The 22,379-nt window shown below is 46.0% G+C and overlaps 1 protein-coding gene across 4 annotated transcripts in view; it reads right to left on the reverse strand.

Annotated features, from left to right (window-relative positions):
* Nucleotides 1-22,379, reverse strand: part of LOC110491155 (extracellular sulfatase Sulf-2) — a 267,272-nt gene that overhangs the window by 228,372 nt on the left and 16,521 nt on the right. For all 4 annotated transcript variants that reach the window (XM_036947627.1, XM_036947629.1, XM_036947631.1 and 1 more), the window contains exon 2: nt 6,973-7,046. The gene's annotated coding sequence lies outside the window, so the exon portion shown is untranslated. The remainder of the gene's footprint in view (nt 1-6,972; nt 7,047-22,379) is intronic.

Below are 22,379 nucleotides of genomic sequence, written 5' to 3' on the forward strand. Positions count from 1 at the left end.
GGAGATGTGACTCTGAAATAAACATTCAATTATTTTTCAAAGGATCCTTGAATGAAACGTCACAGTGAGAGGACATGGTCCCCTGGGCCAATCAGAACCCATGGTCCCCTGGGCCAATCAGAACCCATCCTCTAACAAATCCTCTCTTTGTGTGTTTCGGGGCCTTTGTGGAGGAATACCTTCTCCACTTTGGAAATAGTGTTTTTCAAACGGTGTGAGAACCCACTGGGTGTCAGCCATGTAGGACAGACTACAGAGAGACTACTAGCTTGTTCTTTGGGGTTTTAGGCTGGGTATCTGTAAATCACTCTAAATCAAATCAAATCAAATTTTATTTGTCACATACACATGGTTAGCAGATGTTAATGCGAGTGTAGCGAAATGCTTGTGCTTCTAGTTCCGACAATGCAGTAATAACAAGTAATCTAACTAACAATTCCAAAACTACTGTCTTGTACACAGTGTAAGGGGATAAAGAATATGTACATAAGGATATATGAATGAGTGATGGTACAGAGCAGCATAGGCAAGATACAGTAGATGGTATCGGGTACAGTATGTACAAATGAGATGAGTATGTAAACAAAGTGGCATAGTATAGTATAAAGTGGCTAGTGATACATGTATTACATAAGGATACCGTCGATGATATAGAGTACAGTATATACGTATGCATATGAGATGAATAATGTAGGGTAAGTAACATTTATATAAGGTAGCATTGTTTAAAGTGGCTAGTGATATATTTACATCATTTCCCATCAATTCCCATTATTAAAGTGGCTGGAGTTGAGTCAGTGTCAGTGTGTTGGCAGCAGCCACTCAGTGTTAGTGGTGGCTGTTTAACAGTCTGATGGCCTTGAGATAGAAGCTGTTTTTCAGTCTCTCGGTCCCAGCTTTGATGCACCTGTACTGACCTCGCCTTCTGGATGATAGCGGGGTGAACAGGCAGTGGCTCGGGTGGTTGATGTCCTTGATGATCTTTATGGCCTTCCTGTGACATCGGGTGGTGTAGGTGTCCTGGAGGGCAGGTAGTTTGCCCCCGGTGATGCGTTGTGCAGACCTCACTACCCTCTGGAGAGCCTTACGGTTGAGGGCGGTGCAGTTGCCATACCAGGCGGTGATACAGCCCGCCAGGATGCTCTCGATTGTGCATCTGTAGAAGTTTGTGAGTGCTTTTGGTGACAAGCCGAATTTCTTCAGCCTCCTGAGGTTGAAGAGGCGCTGCTGCGCCTTCTTCACGATGCTGTCTGTGTGAGTGGACCAATTCAGTTTGTCTGTGATGTGTATGCCGAGGAACTTAAAACTTGCTACCCTCTCCACTACTGTTCCATCGATGTGGATAGGGGGGTGTTCCCTCTGCTGTTTCCTGAAGTCCACAATCATCTCCTTAGTTTTGTTGACGTTGAGTGTGAGGTTGTTTTCCTGACACCACACTCCGAGGGCCCTCACCTCCTCCCTGTAGGCCGTCTCATCGTTGTTGGTAATCAAGCCTACCACTGTTGTGTCGTCCGCAAACTTGATGATTGAGTTGGAGGCGTGCGTGGCCACGCAGTCGTGGGTGAACAGGGAGTACAGGAGAGGGCTCAGAACGCAACCTTGTGGGGCCCCAGTGTTGAGGATCAGCGGGGAGGAGATGTTGTTGCCTACCCTCACCACCTGGGGGCGGCCCGTCAGGAAGTCCAGTACCCAGTTGCACAGGGCGGGGTCGAGACCCAGGGTCTCGAGCTTGATGACGAGCTTGGAGGGTACTATGGTGTTGAATGCCGAGCTGTAGTCGATGAACAGCATTCTCACATAGGTATTCCTCTTGTCCAGATGGGTTAGGGCAGTGTGCAGTGTGGTTGAGATTGCATCGTCTGTGGACCTATTTGGGCGGTAAGCAAATTGGAGTGGGTCTACGGTGTCAGGTAGGGTGGAGGTGATATGGTCCTTGACTAGTCTCTCAAAGCACTTCATGATGACGGATGTGAGTGCTACGGGGCGGTAGTCATTTAGCTCAGTTACCTTAGCTTTCTTGGGAACAGGAACAATGGTGGCCCTCTTGAAGCATGTGGGAACAGCAGACTGGTATAGGGATTGATTGAATATGTCCGTAAACACACCGGCCAGCTGGTCTGCGCATGCTCTGAGGGCGCGGCTGGGGATGCCATCTGGGCCTGCAGCCTTGCGAGGGTTAACACGTTTAAATGTCTTACTCACCTCGGCTGCAGTGAAGGAGAGACCGCATGTTTTCGTTGCAGGCCGTGTCAGTGGCACTGTATTGTCCTCAAAGCGGGCAAAAAAGTTATTTAGTCTGCCTGGGAGCAAGACATCCTGGTCCGTGACTGGGCTGGGTTTCTTCCTGTAGTCCGTGATTGACTGTAGACCCTGCCACATGCCTCTTGTGTCTGAGCCGTTGAATTGAGATTCTACTTTGTCTCTGTACTGGCGCTTAGCTTGTTTGATAGCCTTGCGGAGGGAATAGCTGCACTGTTTGTATTCGGTCATGTTACCAGACACCTTGCCCTGATTAAAAGCAGTGGTTCGCGCTTTCAGTTTCACACGAATGCTGCCATCAATCCACGGTTTCTGGTTAGGGAATGTTTTAATCGTTGCTATGGGAACGACATCTTCAACGCACGTTCTAATGAACTCGCACACCGAATCAGCGTATTCGTCAATGTTGTTATCTGACGCAATACGAAACATCTCCCAGTCCACGTGATGGAAGCAGTCTTGGAGTGTGGAGTCAGCTTGGTCGGACCAGCGTTGGACAGACCTCAGCGTGGGAGCCTCTTGTTTTAGTTTCTGTCTGTAGGCAGGGATCAACAAAATGGAGTCGTGGTCAGCTTTTCCGAAAGGGGGGCGGGGCAGGGCCTTATATGCGTCGCGGAAGTTAGAGTAACAATGGTCCAAGGTCTTTCCTCCCCTGGTTGCGCAATCGATATGCTGATAAAATTTGGGGAGTCTTGTTTTCAGATTAGCCTTGTTAAAATCCCCAGCTACAATGAATGCAGCCTCCGGATAAATTGTTTCCAGTTTGCAGAGAGTTAAATAAAGTTCGTTCAGAGCCATCGATGTGTCTGCTTGGGGGGGGATATATACGGCTGTGATTATAATCGAAGAGAATTCTCTTGGTAGATAATGCGGTCTACATTTGATTGTGAGGAATTCTAAATCAGGTGAACAGAAGGATTTGAGTTCCTGTATGTTTCTTTCATCGCACCATGTCACGTTAGTCATAAGGCATACGCCCCCGCCCCTCTTTTTACCAGAAAGATGTTTTTTCCTGTCTGCGCGATGCGTGGAGAAACCTGTTGGCTGCACCGCTTCGGATAGCGTCTCTCCAGTAAGCCACGTTTCCGTGAAGCAAAGAACGTTACAGTCTCTGATGTCCCTCTGGAATGCTACCCTTGCTCGGATTTCATCAACCTTGTTGTCAAGAGACTGGACATTGGCAAGAAGAATGCTAGGGAGTGGTGCGCGCTGTGCCCGTCTCCGGAGTCTGACCAGAAGACCGCCTCGTTTCCCTCTCTTTCGGAGTCGTTTTTTTGGGTCGCTGCATAGGATCCACTCCGTTGTCCTGTTTGTAAGGCAGAACACAGGATCCGCGTCGCGAAAAACATATTCTTGGTCGTACTGATGGTGAGTTGATGCTGATCTTATATTCAGTAGTTCTTCTCGACTGTATGTAATGAAACCTAAGATGACCTGGGGTACTAATGTAAGAAATAACACGTAAAAAAACAAAAAACTGCATAGTTTCCTAGGAACGCGAAGCGAGGCGGCCATCTCTGTCGGCGCCGGAAGTACAAGTGCTGTGACAAGTGCTGATGTAAAAAGAGCTTTATAAAATATACTGTGTTAGATTGATTGATTGATTGACTAATATTGCACTTTCTGTTGACAGGCAGGCCTAGGATCAGTGTAGGTCAGGAGGCACGTGAGAAGAGAGGACATAAGTGACGTGACCAATTCCTCTTGATGTATCGTTCTGTGTTTCACAGCTGGTTGACTACATCATCACTCGACATTTATGTTTCAATACGTGAGTAACGGGTTGTGTTTAATGTATGAGAAAAATGTTCAGACGCCCCGGTCGGTGTCTATAACTTGCAACATTTGAAGTGCATCAGGACGGACCGAGCGAGCGCTTGCATATGAGATCAAACATTCTGTTGTGAATATTAAACAAGTGGCGTTCAGTCGGTCGTCTCTCCTCGTTGTTTGAACAGCCAAACAATACATTTGCGTGGTAGTCCAACAACATAGCAGCCCATCCTTGGATCTGTACTGAGGATAACATTTTCCTATTTGTTTTACGTCAATCTGACATCTACAGCAAAATGAATAATTGTGTGTTTCCGCAGCTCAGACACAAGAGTTGCTGAGTTAACAATCTCCTGCAGTGAAAAGTCCATTCCAAAGCTACAGTATGATGGCATGTGCTGATCCCTGTCATTTCTGAACCTAAGAAAACAATTGCATTTGTCTGAGCAGGTTGGCTAGTCTAGCTCTCAGAGAAAATAGCGTATGTGAGTAGCCTGGAGAGTGACTGCCTACATACCGAATGTCCCTATGGGACAAGCCATGGCAAAATAGTTCATCTCTCCAACAGAAAGGAAAACAAAACCGAAAGGAAATGAAAGCGAATGATGAATTAGATGTTGGATTGGATGAGACGTTCCATTAGTGTTACCTGCTGAGTGGGCGTGATTTGTAGAGAAACTTTCCAGCTCTCTCATTGGACAACACCGGTAAGAACACAACAGAAGAAAAAACTATGGGAGTGAACAATGTGACAATGATCTGGTCTTTCTCTTTTTCTTTCCTGTTTCTATCTCTTTATCTCTCTCTCTCTCTCTCTGTCTCCCACGCACCCTCACTCCACGTGTTCCCTTCCTCTCTCTTTAATGGAACACTCAAACTTCCTCTGGCGTTTCCTCTAAAGAACTGACCTTTTACCAGTGGCAGTGACTAGAGCCGGGGGGGGGGATCTAAACTGGGAATGTGATCTCTATCACAGGAGTGCAGAGGAACGATCCAAACGCTCATGAAAGAGACTGGGGTGAGAGGAGAAGAGAAAGCATTAGAGCGAGAGATAGTTAGAGAGAGAGAGCATTATCAAAAATCTACAACCACCTAAAAGGAAGTGATTCCCAAACCTTCCATAACCTTCCATAACCTTCCATTTCCTACAGAGAGATGAACCTGGAGAAGAGTCCCCTAAGCAAGCTGGTCCTGGGGCTGTGTTTACAAACACAAACAGACCCCACAAATAATCAGGACAGCAACACAAATTAGACGCCAAAAAATCATTAAAAAACGAAAAGATAATTACTTAACACATTGGAAAGAATTAACAAAAAAACAGAGCAAACTAGAATGCTATTTGGCCCTAAACAGAGAGTACACAGCGGCAGAATACCTGACCACTGTGACTGACCCAAAATTAAGGAAAGCTTTGACTATGTACAGACTCAGTGAGCATAGCCTTGCTATTGAGAAAGGCCGCCGTAGGCAGACATGGCTCTCAAGAGAAGACAGGCTATGTGCTCACTGCCCACAAAACGAGGTGGAAACTGAGCTGCACTTGCCCAATGTTTGACCATATTAGAGAGACATATTTCCCTCAGATTACACAGATCCACAAAGAATTCGAAAACAAATCCAATTTTGAAAAACTCCCATATCTACTGGGTGAAATTCCACAGTGTGCCATCACAGCAGCAAGATTTGTGACCTGTTGCCACGAGAAAAGGGCAACCAGTGAAGAACAAACACCATTGTAAATACAACCCATATTTATGCTTATTTATTTTATCTTGTGTCCTTTAACCATTTGTACATTGTTAAAACACTGTATATATATATAATATGACATTTGTAATGTATTTACTGTTTGGAAACCTCTGTATGTGTAATGTTTACTGTTAATTTTTGTTGTTTTTCACTTTATATATTCACTTTGTATGTTGTCTACCTCACTTGCTTTGGCAATGTTAACACGTTTCCCATGCCAATAAAGCCCTTGAATTGAATTGAATTGAATTGAGAGACAGAGAGACAGAGAGACAGAGAGAGAGAGAGAGACAGAGAGAGAGACAGAGAGATAGAGAGAGAGATGGAGAGACAGAGAGAGAGAGAGAGAGAGAGAGAGAGAAAGACAGAGATAGAGAGAGAGATGGAGAGACAGAGAGAGAGAGAGAGAGAGAGAGAGAGAGAGAGAGAGAGAGAGACAGAGAGAGAGAGACAGAGAGAGAGAGAGAGAGAGAAAGAGAGAGAGACCACCACTAACTGTGTTATAGTTAGTAACTGTGTTACAGCTACCCAGGGAGTGTACCTGTATGTGTGTGCGTACGCACGTGTTCGTGTGTGTGCGTACGTATGTGTGTGTGTGTGTGTGTGTGTACATGTATGCTCATTCCCCTCAGCACAGAGGGTCCATACTTCATCATTAATCAGGAATGTGAGGCTCCTGTTCCTCCCCCTCAGCAGGTCACACTGTTCGGGTGTCATCATGGGTAATGGGTGGAAGACACACCCACAACACCCTACAGCCCACATGGACCGACCAACAGCCCCACATGGACTGACCAACAGCCCCACATGGACCGACCAACAGCCCCACATGGACTGACCAACAGCCCCACATGGACTGACCAACAGCCCCACATCCCACGTTCAACCCTTTCAATCTTCACTCTCCTCCATCGTTGTTCCCTCTCTTCTATCACTCTCTCTCTCTGTCTCTTTTGACAGGCTCCCTGCTGCCCGTCCCCCTGACAAATTACTGTGTTGTGTTGTGTGAAACTGCAGAGTGAGCGAGAGCCGTCACTGACGCTGCCAGAGGGATTCAGCTAGCAGTGGTGTGAGGACAGAGACAGCAGCCTCCTCAACCCCAAACCCCCCTTTCTCACAGCAGCAACACCACCGTCCCTCAGCATCTGTTCCTCATCAGGTCTCTAACCCCCCTCCCCCTTCACTCACCTGTGAATGGAAGGTTGGGTTCTCTGGGGATGGTCGGAGTCTCTTTATGTGTGGAGGAGCGGCTGGACTCAAGGCTATATGAAAACAAGCACAAACAGAGCTGGAGTCATCTCAGGGTGAAGGCCAACACAAAGCACAAGTCAGAACAAAGCGCCTCTTTCTTTGCATCCTGTATACCCAGTCCTCCGTCTCTCCTTCTCTTTCTCCTTCGCTCTCCCGCGCTGGCAGTGACTCATTTCACCTACGGCTCGACTCAATTCTACTTTAAAACAAGATGGTGAGCGAAAGAGAGAAAGGGGGACGGAGGGAGAGGCACATTTGCAATCAAAGAACTTCAATGTTTGCCTGTCTCTCTGTCCTCTTCCACCACTCCCCTCTCACTCTCCCCTTCCACCCCTTCTCCATCTCTCTGTCCCCTTCCACCCATTCTCCCTCTCTCTGTCCCCTTCCACCCCTCTCCTCTCCCTCTCTCTGTCCTCTTCCACCCATTCTCCCTCTCTCTGTCCCCTTCCATCCCTCTCCTCTCCCTCTCTCTGTCCTCTTCCACCCATTCTCCCTCTCTCTGTCCCCTTCCATCCCTCTCCTCTCCCTCTCTCTGTCCTCTTCCACCCATTCTCCCTCTCTCTGTCCCCTTCCACCCATTCTCCCTCTCTCTGTCCCCTTCCATCGTTCTCCCTCTCTGTCCTCTTCCATCCTTCTCCCTCTCTCTGTCCCCTTCCATCCTTCTCCCTCTCTCTGTCCCCTTCCATCCTTCTCCCTCTCTCTCTCTGTCCCCTTCCATCGTTCTCCCTCTCTCTGTCCCCTTCCATCCCTCTCCTCTCCCTCTCTCTGTCCCCTTCCACCCATTGTCCCTCTCTGTCCCCTTCCATCGTTGTCCTTCTCCCTGTCTACTTCCATTCTTCTCCCTCTCTCGCTGTTGCTCTTTTTCTATTTTAGTCTGACTCCATGTCTGAGCGGAATACTGATGTCAGGGTTTGAGAGACGCAATTGGATGAAAAAAAAATGACTTTCTGCCATATTTTTTTCATGCTGCACTTTGTGCTTCCAATTCCCACTGTGCCGTGGGCCCCTGAAATAAAACCTGCCCAATTAACAGAGCGGGGGCTCAGAAGGCGGCCAACACAACCCAGCGACAAATAGCCAGCTTCTCTGAATCTTTACAAGACCTGGCAACACAGACGGGTAGCAGGGAGCCTGGAGAGATGCTCATTCAGAAGACCAAGGGAAGAACAGAAACAATTACAGCTCTGAGATGGAGGCTGCAGCAAAGACTTGATGTCACTAGAGATTTTTATTAGGATCCCCATTAGCCGACGACAATCGTGACAGCTAGTCTTGCTGGGGTCCGACACATAACGAAAAAGACATTTCAGACAAAATACTTTACAATTGACATGCACTTAAAAACATAAACACATAGCGTGTATGTGTGTGTGTGTGTGTGTGTGTGTGTGTGTGTGTGTGTGTGTGTGTGTGTGTGTGTGTGTGCATCTATCAGTTCCACATACTGTATGTAACAGTATAACTTTAGACCGTCCCCTCGCCAGGGGGGAGAGTCATTGTGCCGTGAGGTGTAGTTTTATTTATCTTTTGAAACCAGGTTTGCTGTCATTTGAGACACAGATGTACTCTCTCATTACCCTCCATCCCCACCAGGCTGATTGATGCTCACATTCACACGGCATCGGAGGCTCTTTTAATTAGGAGCAACACAGAACAGCAGCCAGCTCCTGGTTCACATAACGACGCAAGATGGCCAATTAATGTCTTTACAGTCCATAGATGAGGATGGAGGAAAGATGAGGAGTGATAAAAGGAGGAGGGTTGAGGAAAGATGAGGAGTGAGGAAAGATGAGAGGAGGATGAGGAAAGATTAGAGGAGGATGAGGAAAGATGAGAGGAGGATGAGGAAAGATGAGAGGAGGATGAGGAAAGATGAGGAGTGAGGAAAGATGAGAGGAGGATGAGGAAAGATGAGGAGTGAGGAAAGATGAGGAATGAGAAAAGATGAGAGCAGGCTGAGGAAAGATGAGAGGAGGATGAGGAAAGATGAGAGGAGGATGAGGAAAGATGAGGAGTGAGGAAAGATGAGGAATGAGAAAAGATGAGAGCAGGCTGAGGAAAGATGAGAGGAGGATGAGGAAAGATGAGAGGAGGATGAGGAAAGATGAGGAGTGAGGAAAGATGAGGAATGAGAAAAGATGAGAGCAGGCTGAGGAAAGATGAGGAGTGAGGAAAGATGAGGAGGATGAGGAACGATTAGAGGAGGATGAGGAAAGATGAGAGGATGAGGACAGATGATGAGTGAGGAAAAATGAGAGGAGGGGTGAGTAATGATGAGGAGTTAGGAAAGATAAGAGGATGATGAGGAAAGATGAGAGGAGTAGTTAGGAAAGATGAGAGGAGGGGTGAGGAAAGATGAGAAGGGGTGAGGAAAGATGAGGAGTGAGGAAAGATGAGGAGTGAGGAAAGATGAGGAGTGAGGAAAGATGAGAGGATGATGAGGAAAGATGAGAGGAAGAGTGAGGAACAATGAAAGGAGGAGTGAGGTTAGATGAGAGGAGGAGGGAGGAAAGATGAGAGGAGGAGTGAGGTTAGATTAGAGGAGGAGGGAGGAAAGATGAGAGAAGGATGAGGAAAGATGATAAGTGATGAAAGATGAGAAGAGGATGAGGGAAGAAGAGAGGAGGATGAGGAAAGATGAGCGGAGGAGTGAGGAAGTTGAGAGGAGGATGAGGAGAGATGAGAGGAGCGGTGAGGAAAGATGAGGAGTGAGAAAAGATGAGAGGAGGGGTGAGTAATGATGAGTGGAGGAGTAAGGAAAGATGAGAGGACTAGTAAGGAAAGATGAGATACACAAGTAGACCCAACACTTTCTCAAAAGAGCCATAGTTGAGCAGTAAACAGTAGACAGTAAACACATAGCGCGTATGTGTTTGTGTATGTGTACAGTAAACAGTAGACAGTAGACAGACAGTAGACAGTAAACAGTAGACAGTAAACAGTAGACAGTAAACAGTAGACAGACAGTAGACAGTAGACAGACAGCAGACAGAAGACAGACAGTAGAAAGACAGTAGACAGACTGCAGACAGAAGACAGACAGTAGAAAGACATTAGACAGACAGTAGACAGACAGTAGACAGACAGTAGACAGTAGACATAGAGTAGACAGACAGTAGACAGTAAACAGACAGTAGAAAGACAGTAGACAGACTGTAGACAGTAGACAGACAGTAGACAGACAGTAGACAGACAGTAGACAGTAGACAGACAGTAGACAGACAGTAGACAGACAGTAGAAAGTAGACAGACAGTAGACAGACAGTAAACAGTAGACAGAAAGTAGAAGGTAGACAGACTATAGACAGTAGGCAGTAAACACACAGTAGACAGTACACAGAAAAAAGAAAAACAGTAGACAGGCAGACAGACAGCAAAGATAGTCAGAATGAATCTAAGAATTCAAGAAATCTGTCAGAAATGTTGACGTTTTTGCCGAGGAGATCTTAGTCGCGCAATTTTGGTGGATTATTTCTCAAGTGAAAATATGTGCATGAAAAGGAGTGGTCTCTCGTTGATTGACAACAAACACATAATTGAAGAATCCCTATTGTTGACCAATCACAGACGAAGGGGCGTAGATATCGGCTTGCCTGCACTAACAGCCGAAAAAACCCTTGTCGAAGACCAAAACTAACAAAAACGTCACAAAATGTCATCATAATATATGCACAAAATGTTATGAACTGTTTGAGATGGGAAGCATGCGAATGCCTTTAATCCTCCTGACAGGCAGGTCTCTGACAGGCAGGTCTCTGGCTCTTTCTGCCCCTCCCCTCCTCCCAGGGCAGTCAGCAGTGAAATGAGCGTGACTGGTGAGATGAGCTGAACTCATGTCACTCGGGATTACAGACAACACAAACAGGGACCTGCTGCATTCAAACACTGCACAGAGAAACATCACGGTCCTCTGACCTGCTATATTCAAACACTGCACAGAGAAACCTCACAGTCCTCTGACCTGCTGCATTCAAACACTGCACAGAGAAACCTCATGGTCCTCTGACCTGCTGTATTCAAACACTGCACAGAGAAACCTCATGGTCCTCTGATCTGCTGTATTCAAACACTGCACAGAGAAACCTCATGGTCCTCTGATCTGCTGTATTCAAACACTGCACAGAGAAACCTCACGGTCCTCTGACCTGCTGCATTCAAACACGGCACAGAGAAACCTCATGGTCCTGAGAGCCACTCTGGCCAGAGCACAATCTCAATCCATCCTTGTGCCAAGTGGGAGACCACCTGACTTACTTGTAGGTAAGTAGGTAATGATATGCTCTGTTCAATGAACAAAGGGAGAGAGAGACCTATTGAGACCCCCTTTTCAATATTTGTATTGCACTCTTCCTCACTTCCTTCATCCCCCTTTTTAAAAACACTTTACATAACGTTTATTAAACTTTATTGCATTTAGTTTTACAAGGGACAGTGCACATTAATCAACATTACTGTAACTGCAGTCACTGAACAACTGCAGTCCCTGAACAACTGCAGTCCCTGAACAAACAAAAGCATTTTGGGGTTTTCACAGTGCTCTGTCTCTGTCTGAGATTGAGGTAGCTGATTAAAAATAAATCACAGACACGTTGCCAAAGTCCAGAGTAATGAGGGTGTCTGAGTTTGGGTGCAGTCCAGCTCTTTCCTACAGGGCCGTGGCTGCTCTGACCAGAGGATCGGATTTAATCTCAGGCCTTCCTCAGCACAGGCCCAACCCAACTTCCTCCTCCTGTCTTATTGGTCTCCTCAGACAGGCCAAACGACACACAAAGCCCAGCATGATGCCAGGGAGACATCGATGCCCTCCTACCCCCGACACACACAACCCCAACCCCTATGCCCCCCCCAATGCTTCCCCCTCCCCAGAATCAAATATACATGAGCTGCCTTATCTGTTATCATTTATTAAAGTTTATCGTGACATCTCCTGTGTGTGAGAGAGGTAAGAATGTGTGGTGTTAGTGAGGAAAGAGGAGTAGAATGGGTGGAGAACACAGAAAGCTGACACACTCTAGAAGCGAAAAAGAGATACAGAAAGAGAGTGGGTAAGAAATTGAAAGAGGAGGAGGTGGTGGAGGAGGAGGAGTGGAGGGAAGGTGGATCTCAGTGGAGCATGAAATGAGAGCTTTACCTGGAGACAGATAGAAAGAGAACGCTGCTCTGTCTGGGCTTTACCTAGCGCTCTGACACACACTGCAGCATGATCTGCTCTGTCTGGGCTTTACCTGGTGCTCTGACACACACTGCAGCATGATCTGCTCTGTCTGGGCTTTACCTGGTGCTCTGACACACACTGCAGCATGATCTGCTCTGTCTGGGCTTTACCTAGCGCTCTGACACACACTGCAGCATGATCTGCTCTGTCTGGGCTTTACCGGGCGCTCTGACACACACTGCAGCATGATCTGCTCTGTCTGGGCTTTACCTAGCGCTCTGACACACACTGCAGCATGATCTGCTCTGTCTGGGCTTTACCTAGCGCTCTGACACACACTGCAGCATGATCTGCTCTGTCTGGGCTTTACCTAGTGCTCTGACACACACTGCAGCATGGACAGGTCTCCTCTCCACCTAGCCCCCCTCACACACACCCCCCCCCCCTCACATCCTCTCCCACCTGGTTCCCCCTTGCACCTACTCCCACCACCCCCCACACTTAACATTCTACCCCCATATCTTTCTCCACCTCTCTCTCCTTTTACACTTTCTACCCTTCTCTTCTATAAAGTTTTAGACAGAGCCAGCGTCTCCCCTATCCTCGCTCCCCTCCCAGCCCCCTCCCTCCCCTCTGTTTGCTAATACTTCCTGTCACCTTATCTGGGTGCGTGTCTCTCGGAGGTTGCAGCAGGCACCTAGTGTCTAGATGGCAGACCAGGTAGGCATCTGCTGTGGGAAATCATCCATCCGTCGGTACAACCCTCCCGGGGGGAAACGATCTGCTGCAGTTCAAAGCTGAGCCACACGCAGCCACATGCCCCTCTCAAGAGCAGACGTCACTCAAGACAGAGAACCTAACGTATCAACCCCTGCAGCCGCAAGGTGACAGACAGACAGACAGACAGACAGACAGACAGACAGACAGACAGACAGACAGACAGACAGACAGACAGACAGACGCATGATGGCAGCAGCAAGGTCCGGCTGATTTGAACAACAGGAGTGTCAGAGTATATAATGAATCTCAATATGATCAGTGTTCATGGTAGAGGGAGGGAGAGAGGGAGGGAGGGAGGGAGGGAGGGAGGGAGACCACTAACACCCCTATCAGATAACAGCAAAATCACAGTCTAGTTGAACAGAGCAATACTCAATCATGAGGCATCAAAGCCAAAGGAATATTAAGCAATGCTCTAGGTGGAAGGAAAGTAGTGTGGAAACCTACCAAAAAACATTTAGGCAGAAACTAATTCAAACCCTTTTAGACAACTTCCTGGACAAAACGTTTCGCTGTAACACCGAAGATGTAAACTTGGCAGTAGAAAGCCTAAACAGTCATTTTGACCTCTCAGCTTCCCTATCAAATCTAAAAATGTCAAGCACAAAACCTAAGAAAATTAACAACAAAGACAAATGGTTTGATGAAGAATGCAAAAACCTAAGAAATAAATTGAGAAATCTATCCAACCAAAAACATAGAGACGCAGAGACCCTGAGCCCACACCTTCACTATGGTGAATCACTAAAACAATACAGAAATGCACTATGGAAAAATAAGGAACAGCACTTCAGAAAAATCAGCTCAACGTAATTGAAGAATCCATAGACTCTAACCACTTCTGGGAAAATTGGAAAACAATAAACAAACAACAACACGAAGAGTTATTTAACAAAAATGGAGATGAATGACTAAACCAATTCTCACATTTTTTGGCCCTGTAACAAAGAGACTACAGGAGCCCACTGGATTCTCCAAATTCATTGAATGAACTACAGGTGTTGACGGTGTTCTAAATGAAACAATAAAATATACAGACCACAAATTCAAATTGTCTTAAACTCTTTAACATCATTCTTAGCTCTGGCATCTTCCCCAATATTTGCAAACCAAGGACTGATCACCGCAATCCACAAAAGTGGAGACAAATTGGCCCCAATAACTACAATGGGATATGTGTCAACAGCAACCTTAGGAAAAACTCTGCATTATCATTAACAGCAGACAAGTACATTTCCTCAGTGAAAACACTGTACTGAGCAAACTGGCTTTTTACCAAATTACCGTACGACAAACCACGTATTCACCCTGCACACCCTCATTGACAAAGAAACAAACAAAAACAAAGGAAAAGTCTTCTCATGCTTTGTTGATTTCAAAAAAGCTTTTGCCTCAATTTAGCATGAGAATCTGCTATACAAATTGATGGAAAGTGGTCATGGGGGTAATACATATGACATTGTAAAATCCACAAACACAAACAACAAGTGTGTGGTTAAAATTGGCAAAACCCTGATACCCTGATGAAGACAGCTTGGCTGTCGAAACATTGGTAATTACATGTTTGCATCTGAGCTCCTAGAGTGTGCGGCTCTCTTTAATTTTCAAGTTTTCTACTCTGCTAGCCAGCACCTTCTGTACAGATTATGTCAGACCTGGGCGCAGACAGCAAATCTCAGTAAGACAAAAATAATGGTGTTCCAAAAAAGGTCCAGTAGCATGGACCACAAATGCAAACCCCATCCATTGCCCTAGACCATACAAACAACTATACCTACCTCGGCCTAAACATCAGTGCCACAGGTAATTTACACAAAGCTGTGAATGATCTTAGACAAGGCAAGAAGGGCCTTCTATGCCATCAAAAGGAACATAAAATTCGACATACCAATTAGAATCTGGCTAAAAATACTTGAATAAGTCATAGAACCCATTGCCCTTTATGGTTGTGAGGTCTGGGATCCACTCACCAACCAAGAATTCACAAAATGGGACAAACTCCAGATTGAGACTCTGAATGCAGAATTATGTAAAAATATCCTCCGTCTACAACGTAAAATACCAAATAAAGCAAGTAGAGCAGAATTAGGCCAATACCTGCTAATTATCCAAATCCAGAAAAGAAACTCCAAAGCCATCATATGAGAGATGAACCCGGAGAGCAAGCTGGTCCTATTTGGCACTAAACAGAGAGTACACAGTGGCAGAATACTTGACCACTGTGTCGTGACGGTGTATTAGTTAATGTGACGACTGTTGCTCATCGAATGATTAAAGGTTTCTAATTGCGTGATTAACTGAATCATGCAATTATTAACTCATTAACCTGGGGCACCATGGGAAAATAAGTTTTATTGAGTTTCTATTTCCCAAATTAACTCAAAGAATATCAGAATAGCGATTTTACAACAGCCGCTAATTAATCAGTTTCCTCTACAGTCTCGTTCTGAACGTCACATAATCCGGGAATCTGCACGGACCCGGGTCTCACCAATGAGTTCGTACCACACCAATCTTAGTTGAGTATTTATTTACTAGAAAGCTAAAATGATGATAAAAGATATACATACACAAAAACACATTCCAGGCTATTGATTAGAACTTAGTATAACGGGCCAACACACTATGGCATGTGTTACCCAAAATTGGGGTTTAAAAGAGAGAAAAAGTGAAAGTACACGAGAGAAATATACATTTGGGTGAATTTGTCAGCTATGCTTATTCTAACCCTAGCCTTGCCCCAAACTGCCCCTCTTATGGGTCAGAATTTAATTATGTAATTACGTGGGGAAGGTCTCCGTGGATTCTCCGTGTGGACCGTTCAGGCTGCTCAATGACGCACTTCTCCGGCACAACTCTCTCGTCGTCCTCATGATGTCAGTGTCCTTTTGGCTTCCGAGTCTGTTCCCTTGCCCTTGCTCTGGAAGGTCTCTTCTGAGGACAGACAGCTCTGTAGCTCAGAGCTCACAGCGTAGGAATGAAACAGTGTAGATACCACGATTCGATGGCAGATGGAGGCTAGGTGGTTCGACTTGAATTCCCCCGCTTAGACACAGCTACTCATCCGTAGCTTGGGTAGAAAAATATTTCTTTGTCTTCAAACTTGTGTTGCGTTTTGGGTTCGTTGACTTTTTAGACCTCGGCTGCAGCTTGGGTCACTTAGTCTTATCTGTAAATTCTTTACTCACAGGTTTTATACCCTCGGGTCAGAAGTGGGCGTAACCGCCTTTAGGGCAATTCTCTGGGCGTACCAAGTTAATAAGGCAAGGTCTAGATTTGACTCAAATCCAGTTTTAGACAACGAACTTTGCATTTCAGCTTTACCAAAACATTATCTTTGATTTGGACATTTTCCACACAACGTACAATGTATAATCAAACATATACTAGGAAAACTCCTAACGTTACAATGTTTTCGTAATAACGTCATCTAATAACCTTTAATAACAAAACAAAAATGACATACATTTTCATATTCCATCTATCGTCATGACCACCATTGTGGCTGACGGAAACCATTGTTCCAAAGTCCCTTTATTTCATGTTTAATATTCTGAGGCTGGTTCTCCATAGTAACAGGACAAAGGAATTTGTCTGTGGCCTGAGATTTACCAGGGGCGTGAGGGGTCAGAAAAACCCCACATCTTCAGACCTCTAGATCTCTCGTCCTCTGTTGGGGTTGAGAGAAATTCTGTAGGGTTGTGGTCTCCTGTAACCTGACCTGATCAGGACAGTCATGACAACTGTGACTGACCCAAACTTAAGGAAATCTTTGACGATGTGCAGACTCAGTGAGCATAGCCTTGCTGTTGAGAAAGGCTGCCGTAGACAGACCTGACGCTCAAGAGAAGACAGGCTATGTGCACACTGCCCACAAAATGAGGTGGAAACTGAGCTGCACTTCCTAACCGCCTGCCAAATGTATGACCATATTAGAGACACATATTTCCCTTAGATTACACTGATCCACAAAGATTTTGAAAACAAACCCAATTTTGATAAACTCCCATATCTACTGGGTGAAATACCACAGTGTGCCATCACAGCAGCAACATTTGTGACCTGCTGCCTCAAGAAAAGGGCCACCAGTGAAGAACAAACACCGTTGTAAAAACAACCCATATTTATGTTAATTTATTTTCCCTTTTGTACTTGAACTATTTGCACATCATAACAACACTATATACAAAATATGACATTTGAAATGTCTTTATTCTTTTGGAACTTTTGTGAGTGTAATGTTTAATGTTAATTTTTTAAATTTTATTTCACTTTTGTTTATTTTCTATTTCCCTTGCTTTGGCAATGTAAACATGTTCCCATGCCGATAAATCCCCTTGAATTGAAATTGAATTGCTAGAGGGAGAGAAAGAGTGAAGAGGCATATGTGTACTTAAAGCTCGTGCTCCAGAGCAGTGTGGAGGTGCACTCCGTGACCCTTATCTCTCGCTCCTCTCTTTCTCTCCTCTCCTCTCTTTCTCTCCTCTCCTCTCTCTCATCCTCCTCTTCTTTCTCTCATCCTCCTCTTCTTTCTCTCATCCTCCTCTCTCTCATCCTCCTCTTCTTTCTCTCCTCTTCTCTCTTTCTCTCTCTACTCTCACTTTCTCTCTCCCTCCCCCCTTCTTCCTCTTTCTCTCCCTACCTCTCTCCTTCCTCTCTTTCTCTTTCCTTCGATTCACCCTCTCTCTCTCTCCCTATCTCTCTCCTTCCTTCGACACACCCTCTCTCTCTCTCCCTTCTTCCTATATCTCTGCTTCCTCTCTCTCTCTCTCTCTCTCTCTTTCTTTCGACACACCCTCTCTCTCTCTCCCTATCTCTCTCTTTCCTCTCTCTCTCTCTCTCTTTCCTTCTCGACACACCCCCTCTCTCCATCTCTACAGAGGAAACCCTGTCTAATCCAGAACTATGATATAGGGCTATAACCTCCACATCCCTACTGCAACAGCCCCAGCCCAGACCAGAGGTCGGGGGGCAGCAGTGGGAGTTAGAGGTCTGGAGAGTATTTGCTGAGCGTGCGGTAAGGGAACAGAGGCTGAATGTTTTGAGTGATTTAAAAAGGCTTTACAGGGTGAAAGTGAAAAAGGGATGGGAAGGGACTAGAGTTGAAGGTGAAGTGTGAGTCTCAGGTGGAGGTATGTATGGGTGTTAGGGTGGTGGTAGTGGTATGTATGGGTGTTAGGGTGGTGGTAGTGGTAGTGGATAATCTGTCACCAAAACGAAAGCACAACCACTGTTACGTTTATGCTACTAATCGAGCATTAGATGCAAACCAACCGGAGCTTTTCAAATGATTGTATGGGTGTTCGGGTGGTGGTAGTGGTATGTATGGGGGTTAGGGTGGTGGTAGTGGTAGTGGTATGTATGGGTGTTAGGGTGGTGGTAGTGGTAGTGGTATGTATGAGTGTTAGGGTGGTAGTGGAGGTATGTATAGGTGTTAGAGTGGTGATATGTATGGGTGTTAGGGTGGTGGTAGTGGTATGTATGGGGGTTAGGGTGGTGGTAGTGGTATGTATGGGGGTTAGGGTGGTGGTAGTGGTAGTGGTATGTATGGGTGTTAGGGTGGTGGTAGTGGTAGTGGTATGTATGAGTGTTAGGGTGGTAGTGGAGGTATGTATAGGTGTTAGAGTGGTGATATGTATGGGTGTTAGGGTGGTGGTAGTGGTAGTGGTATGTATGGGTGTTAGGGTGGTGGTAGTGGTATGTATGGGTGTTAGGGTGGTGGTAGTGGTGTGTATGGGTGTTAGGGTGGTGGTAGTGGTAGTGGTACAGTATGTATGGGTGTTAGGGTGGTGGTAGTGGTGTGTATGAGTGTTAGGGTGGTGGTAGTGGTAGTGGTGTGTATGGGTGTTAGGGTGGTGGTAGTATGTATGTGTGTTAGGGTGGTGGTAGTGGTGTGTATGGGTGTTAGGGTGGTGGTAGTGGTGTGTATGGGTGTTAGGGTGGTGGTAGTGGTGTGTATAGGTGTAAGGGTGGTGGTAGTGGTGTGTATGGGTGTTAGGGTGGTGGATGTATGTATAGGGTGTTAGGGTGGTGGTAGTATGTATGTGTGTTAGGGTGGTGGTAGTGGTGTGTATGGGTGTTAGGGTGGTGGTAGTATGTATGTGTGTTAGGGTGGTGGTAGTGGTGTGTATGGGTGTTAGGGTGGTGGTAGTATGTATGTGTGTTAGGGTGGTGGTAGTGGTGTGTATGGGTGTTAGGGTGGTGGTAGTGGTGTGTATAGGTGTAAGGGTGGTAGTGGTGGTGTGTATGGGTGTTAGGGTGGTGGTATGGGGGTTCGGGTGGTCGTAATGGTGTGTATTGGTGTTTGGGTGGTGGTAGTGTTATTGTTGGCTAAAGCCCAGCAGCATCACATTCCTGAGGCCCCCAGTGAAAGTGTCTCTGTGAGAGAGAGTGAGAGGAGGGCCAAGGAAAAAGGAGGACGAGGGGGCTGTTGAGGGGCTGGGAAGAGGCGGGGGGGGGGACTGCCGTGCTGACTGATGGGCCATGTTGTTTATGTTGCCCTGCTATAATACAGTAAGCGCCATTCTGTACGGTCAGAAATATGTTCCATACTGAGAGAGAGAGAGAGAGAGAGAGAGAGAGAGAAGCTTGAAACACTCAGTGCCAAGCAAGCAGTTGATCTAATCACTTATCAAATCAAATTGTATTGTATCCAGAAGGACAAGCATCTCTTCAGCATTCCACCTATCAGGCCTTTATGGTAGAGTGGCCAAACGGAAGCCACTCCTCAGTGGCACATGACAGCCCTCTTTGGGCACCTAATGGACTCTCTGACCATGAGAAACAAGATTCTCTGGTCTGACGAAACCAAGATTGAACTCTGGCCTGAATGCCAAGTATCACGTCTGGAGGAAACCTGGAACCATCCCTACGGTGAAGCATGGTGGTGGCGGCATCATGCTGTGGGGATGTTATTCAGCGGTATGGACTGAGAGACTAGTCAAGATCAAGGGAAAGATGAACGGCGCAAAGTACAGAGAGATCCTTGGTGAAAACCTGCTCCAGAGTGCTCAAGACCTCCGACTGGGGTGAAGGTTCACCTTCCAACAGGACAACGACCCTAAGCACACAGCCAAGACAACCCAGTAGTGCCTTCAGGACAACTCTCTGAATGTTCTCGAGTGGCCTAGCCAGAGCCCGGACTTGAACCCAATCAAACATCTCTGGAGAGACCTAAAAATAGCTGTGTAGTTTCGCTCCCCATCCAACCTGACAGAGCTTGAGATGATCTGCAGAGAAGAATGGGAGAAACTCCCCAAATACAGGTGTTCCAAGCTTGAAGCATCTTACCCAAGAACACTCGAGGCTGTAATCGTTGCCAAAGGTGATTCAACAAAGTACTGAGTAAAGGATCTGAATAGTTAGGTAAATGTGATATTTCAGTTTTTTCTATTTTTATAAATTCACAAAAATGAATAAAAAACATGTTTTGCTTCATCATTACTGTGTGTAGATTGATGAGGGTAAAAAATTATTCAAATTTAAAATAAGGTTCTAGCATAACAAAATGTGGAAAACGTCAAGGTATGTGAATACCTTCCCGAATGCCCTCTGTATACTCTCTCTCTATATATATATATATATATATATGTATATATGTATATATATATATATATATATATATGTATGTGATGGGAAATATAGACAATACTGACAGTATATGGATATAATATGTGGTATATCTGAAGAAAAGCATCTGTACAGAAATAATTCAATAGGATAGGCCTTGACTAGACTACAGCATATGTATATGAAATGGGTAAAACAGTATGTAAACATGATTAAAGTCACCAGTGTTCCATGAATATGTACATAGGGCAGCAGCCTCTAAAATGTATGTTAGTGTAACTGGGTGGTAGCTGGCTAGTGACAGTGACTAAAGTTCAGGACTGGGTACCTGGCAGAGGCCGGCTAGTGGTGACTATTTAACAGTCTGATGGCCATGAGATAAAAGCTGTTTTCAGTCTCTCGGTCACAGCTTTGATGCACCTGTTCTGACCTCGCGTTCTGGATGATAGAAGTGTGAACAGGCCGTGACCAGAGGTCCTTGATGATCTTCTTGGCCTTCCTGTGACACCGGGTCCTGTAGTTGTCCCTAAGGGCAGGCAGCATGTCCCCGGTGAAGCTTTGGGCTGACCGCACCACCCTCTGGAGAGCCCTGCGGTTGACGAAGGCACAGGCGGTGATACAGCCTGAAAGGATGCTCTCGATGGTGCATCTGTAACATTTTGTGAGGGTTTTAGGTAACAGGCCACATTTTTTCAGCCTCCTGTCTGTGTGGGTGGACCATTTCAGACTATCAGTGATGTGTACGCCGAGGAACTTGAAGCTTTTCACCTTCTCCACTGCGGTCCCGTCGATGTGGATTGGGGGCATACTCCCTCTGATGTCTCATTTAGTCTACGATCAGCTCCTTCGTTTTGTTGATGTTGAGGGAGAGGTTATTTTCCTTTTCCTTCCCATTTTTCAGGGCCCTCACCTCCTCCCTGTAGGCTGTCTCGACATCGTTGATATTCAGGCCTACTACTGTTGTGTCGTCTGCAAACTTGATGAATGAGTAACAGCAATGTATGTGATGAGTCAGATAGAACATAACCATTTCAGAGAAGCTGACAGCACAGCGTGGTTTACACACACAGCTTCACACACACACCTACACACACACGCACACACACGCACACACACACCGATATGGTAACAAACAAGCAATACATAAGTGCACAAAAATGGACACAAACACATCACACATACAAAAGCAAAAGCACTCACACACACACACACACCCACGCTTGCAATACGTCGCGGGTGCATCGCTGGGTTGTGGATTGAGAGTCTACCTGTTGTGCACTTTCAGAACGACCCTAGGGAAATAAAGAACAAAAACAGCTCCCCTCCACACTTCATTTGCCTCTAAAAAATGTCAAGGTGCTTTTCCAAGACAAATCCAGGAAGTCACCCTTATTTGGAACAGAAGTTTAAATCCGGATCAAACCCAATCTGTTCTGCCTCGCTTCCCCCTCGTCACTTGAACTGCTCCAAGTCATCTCACAGGGAGGAATAAGACAGAGGAAAGAAGATCAAGAAAACCCACTGAATCCTTTGGTGGAGTTAAAAGCAGAGTCCTCTAGAGTGCTGTGTAGTAAGTAACCTTTGAGGGAAGCCAGAGCGCCAGCAGGAGACATACAGTAGCCGTTGCTGTGTTTTGTCTCTGGTGGTAGGACGGTGTTGCAGCATCTCTTGTGGCCTTGTAATGTCCTGTGTGGTGTGAATGTCACAACAGGGTTGTTCCTCTCGACCCCGGCCTCTCTCTAAACGTGTTTAAACACTCACACAGCGGATGGATTCTGAACAGATTCCAGCTGACACTCTGATACACGTGAACATCCACAACACACACACACACACACAC

The sequence above is a fragment of the Oncorhynchus mykiss genome, chromosome 16 (assembly GCF_013265735.2).
Source record: "Oncorhynchus mykiss isolate Arlee chromosome 16, USDA_OmykA_1.1, whole genome shotgun sequence".
NCBI lineage: Eukaryota > Metazoa > Chordata > Actinopteri > Salmoniformes > Salmonidae > Oncorhynchus > Oncorhynchus mykiss.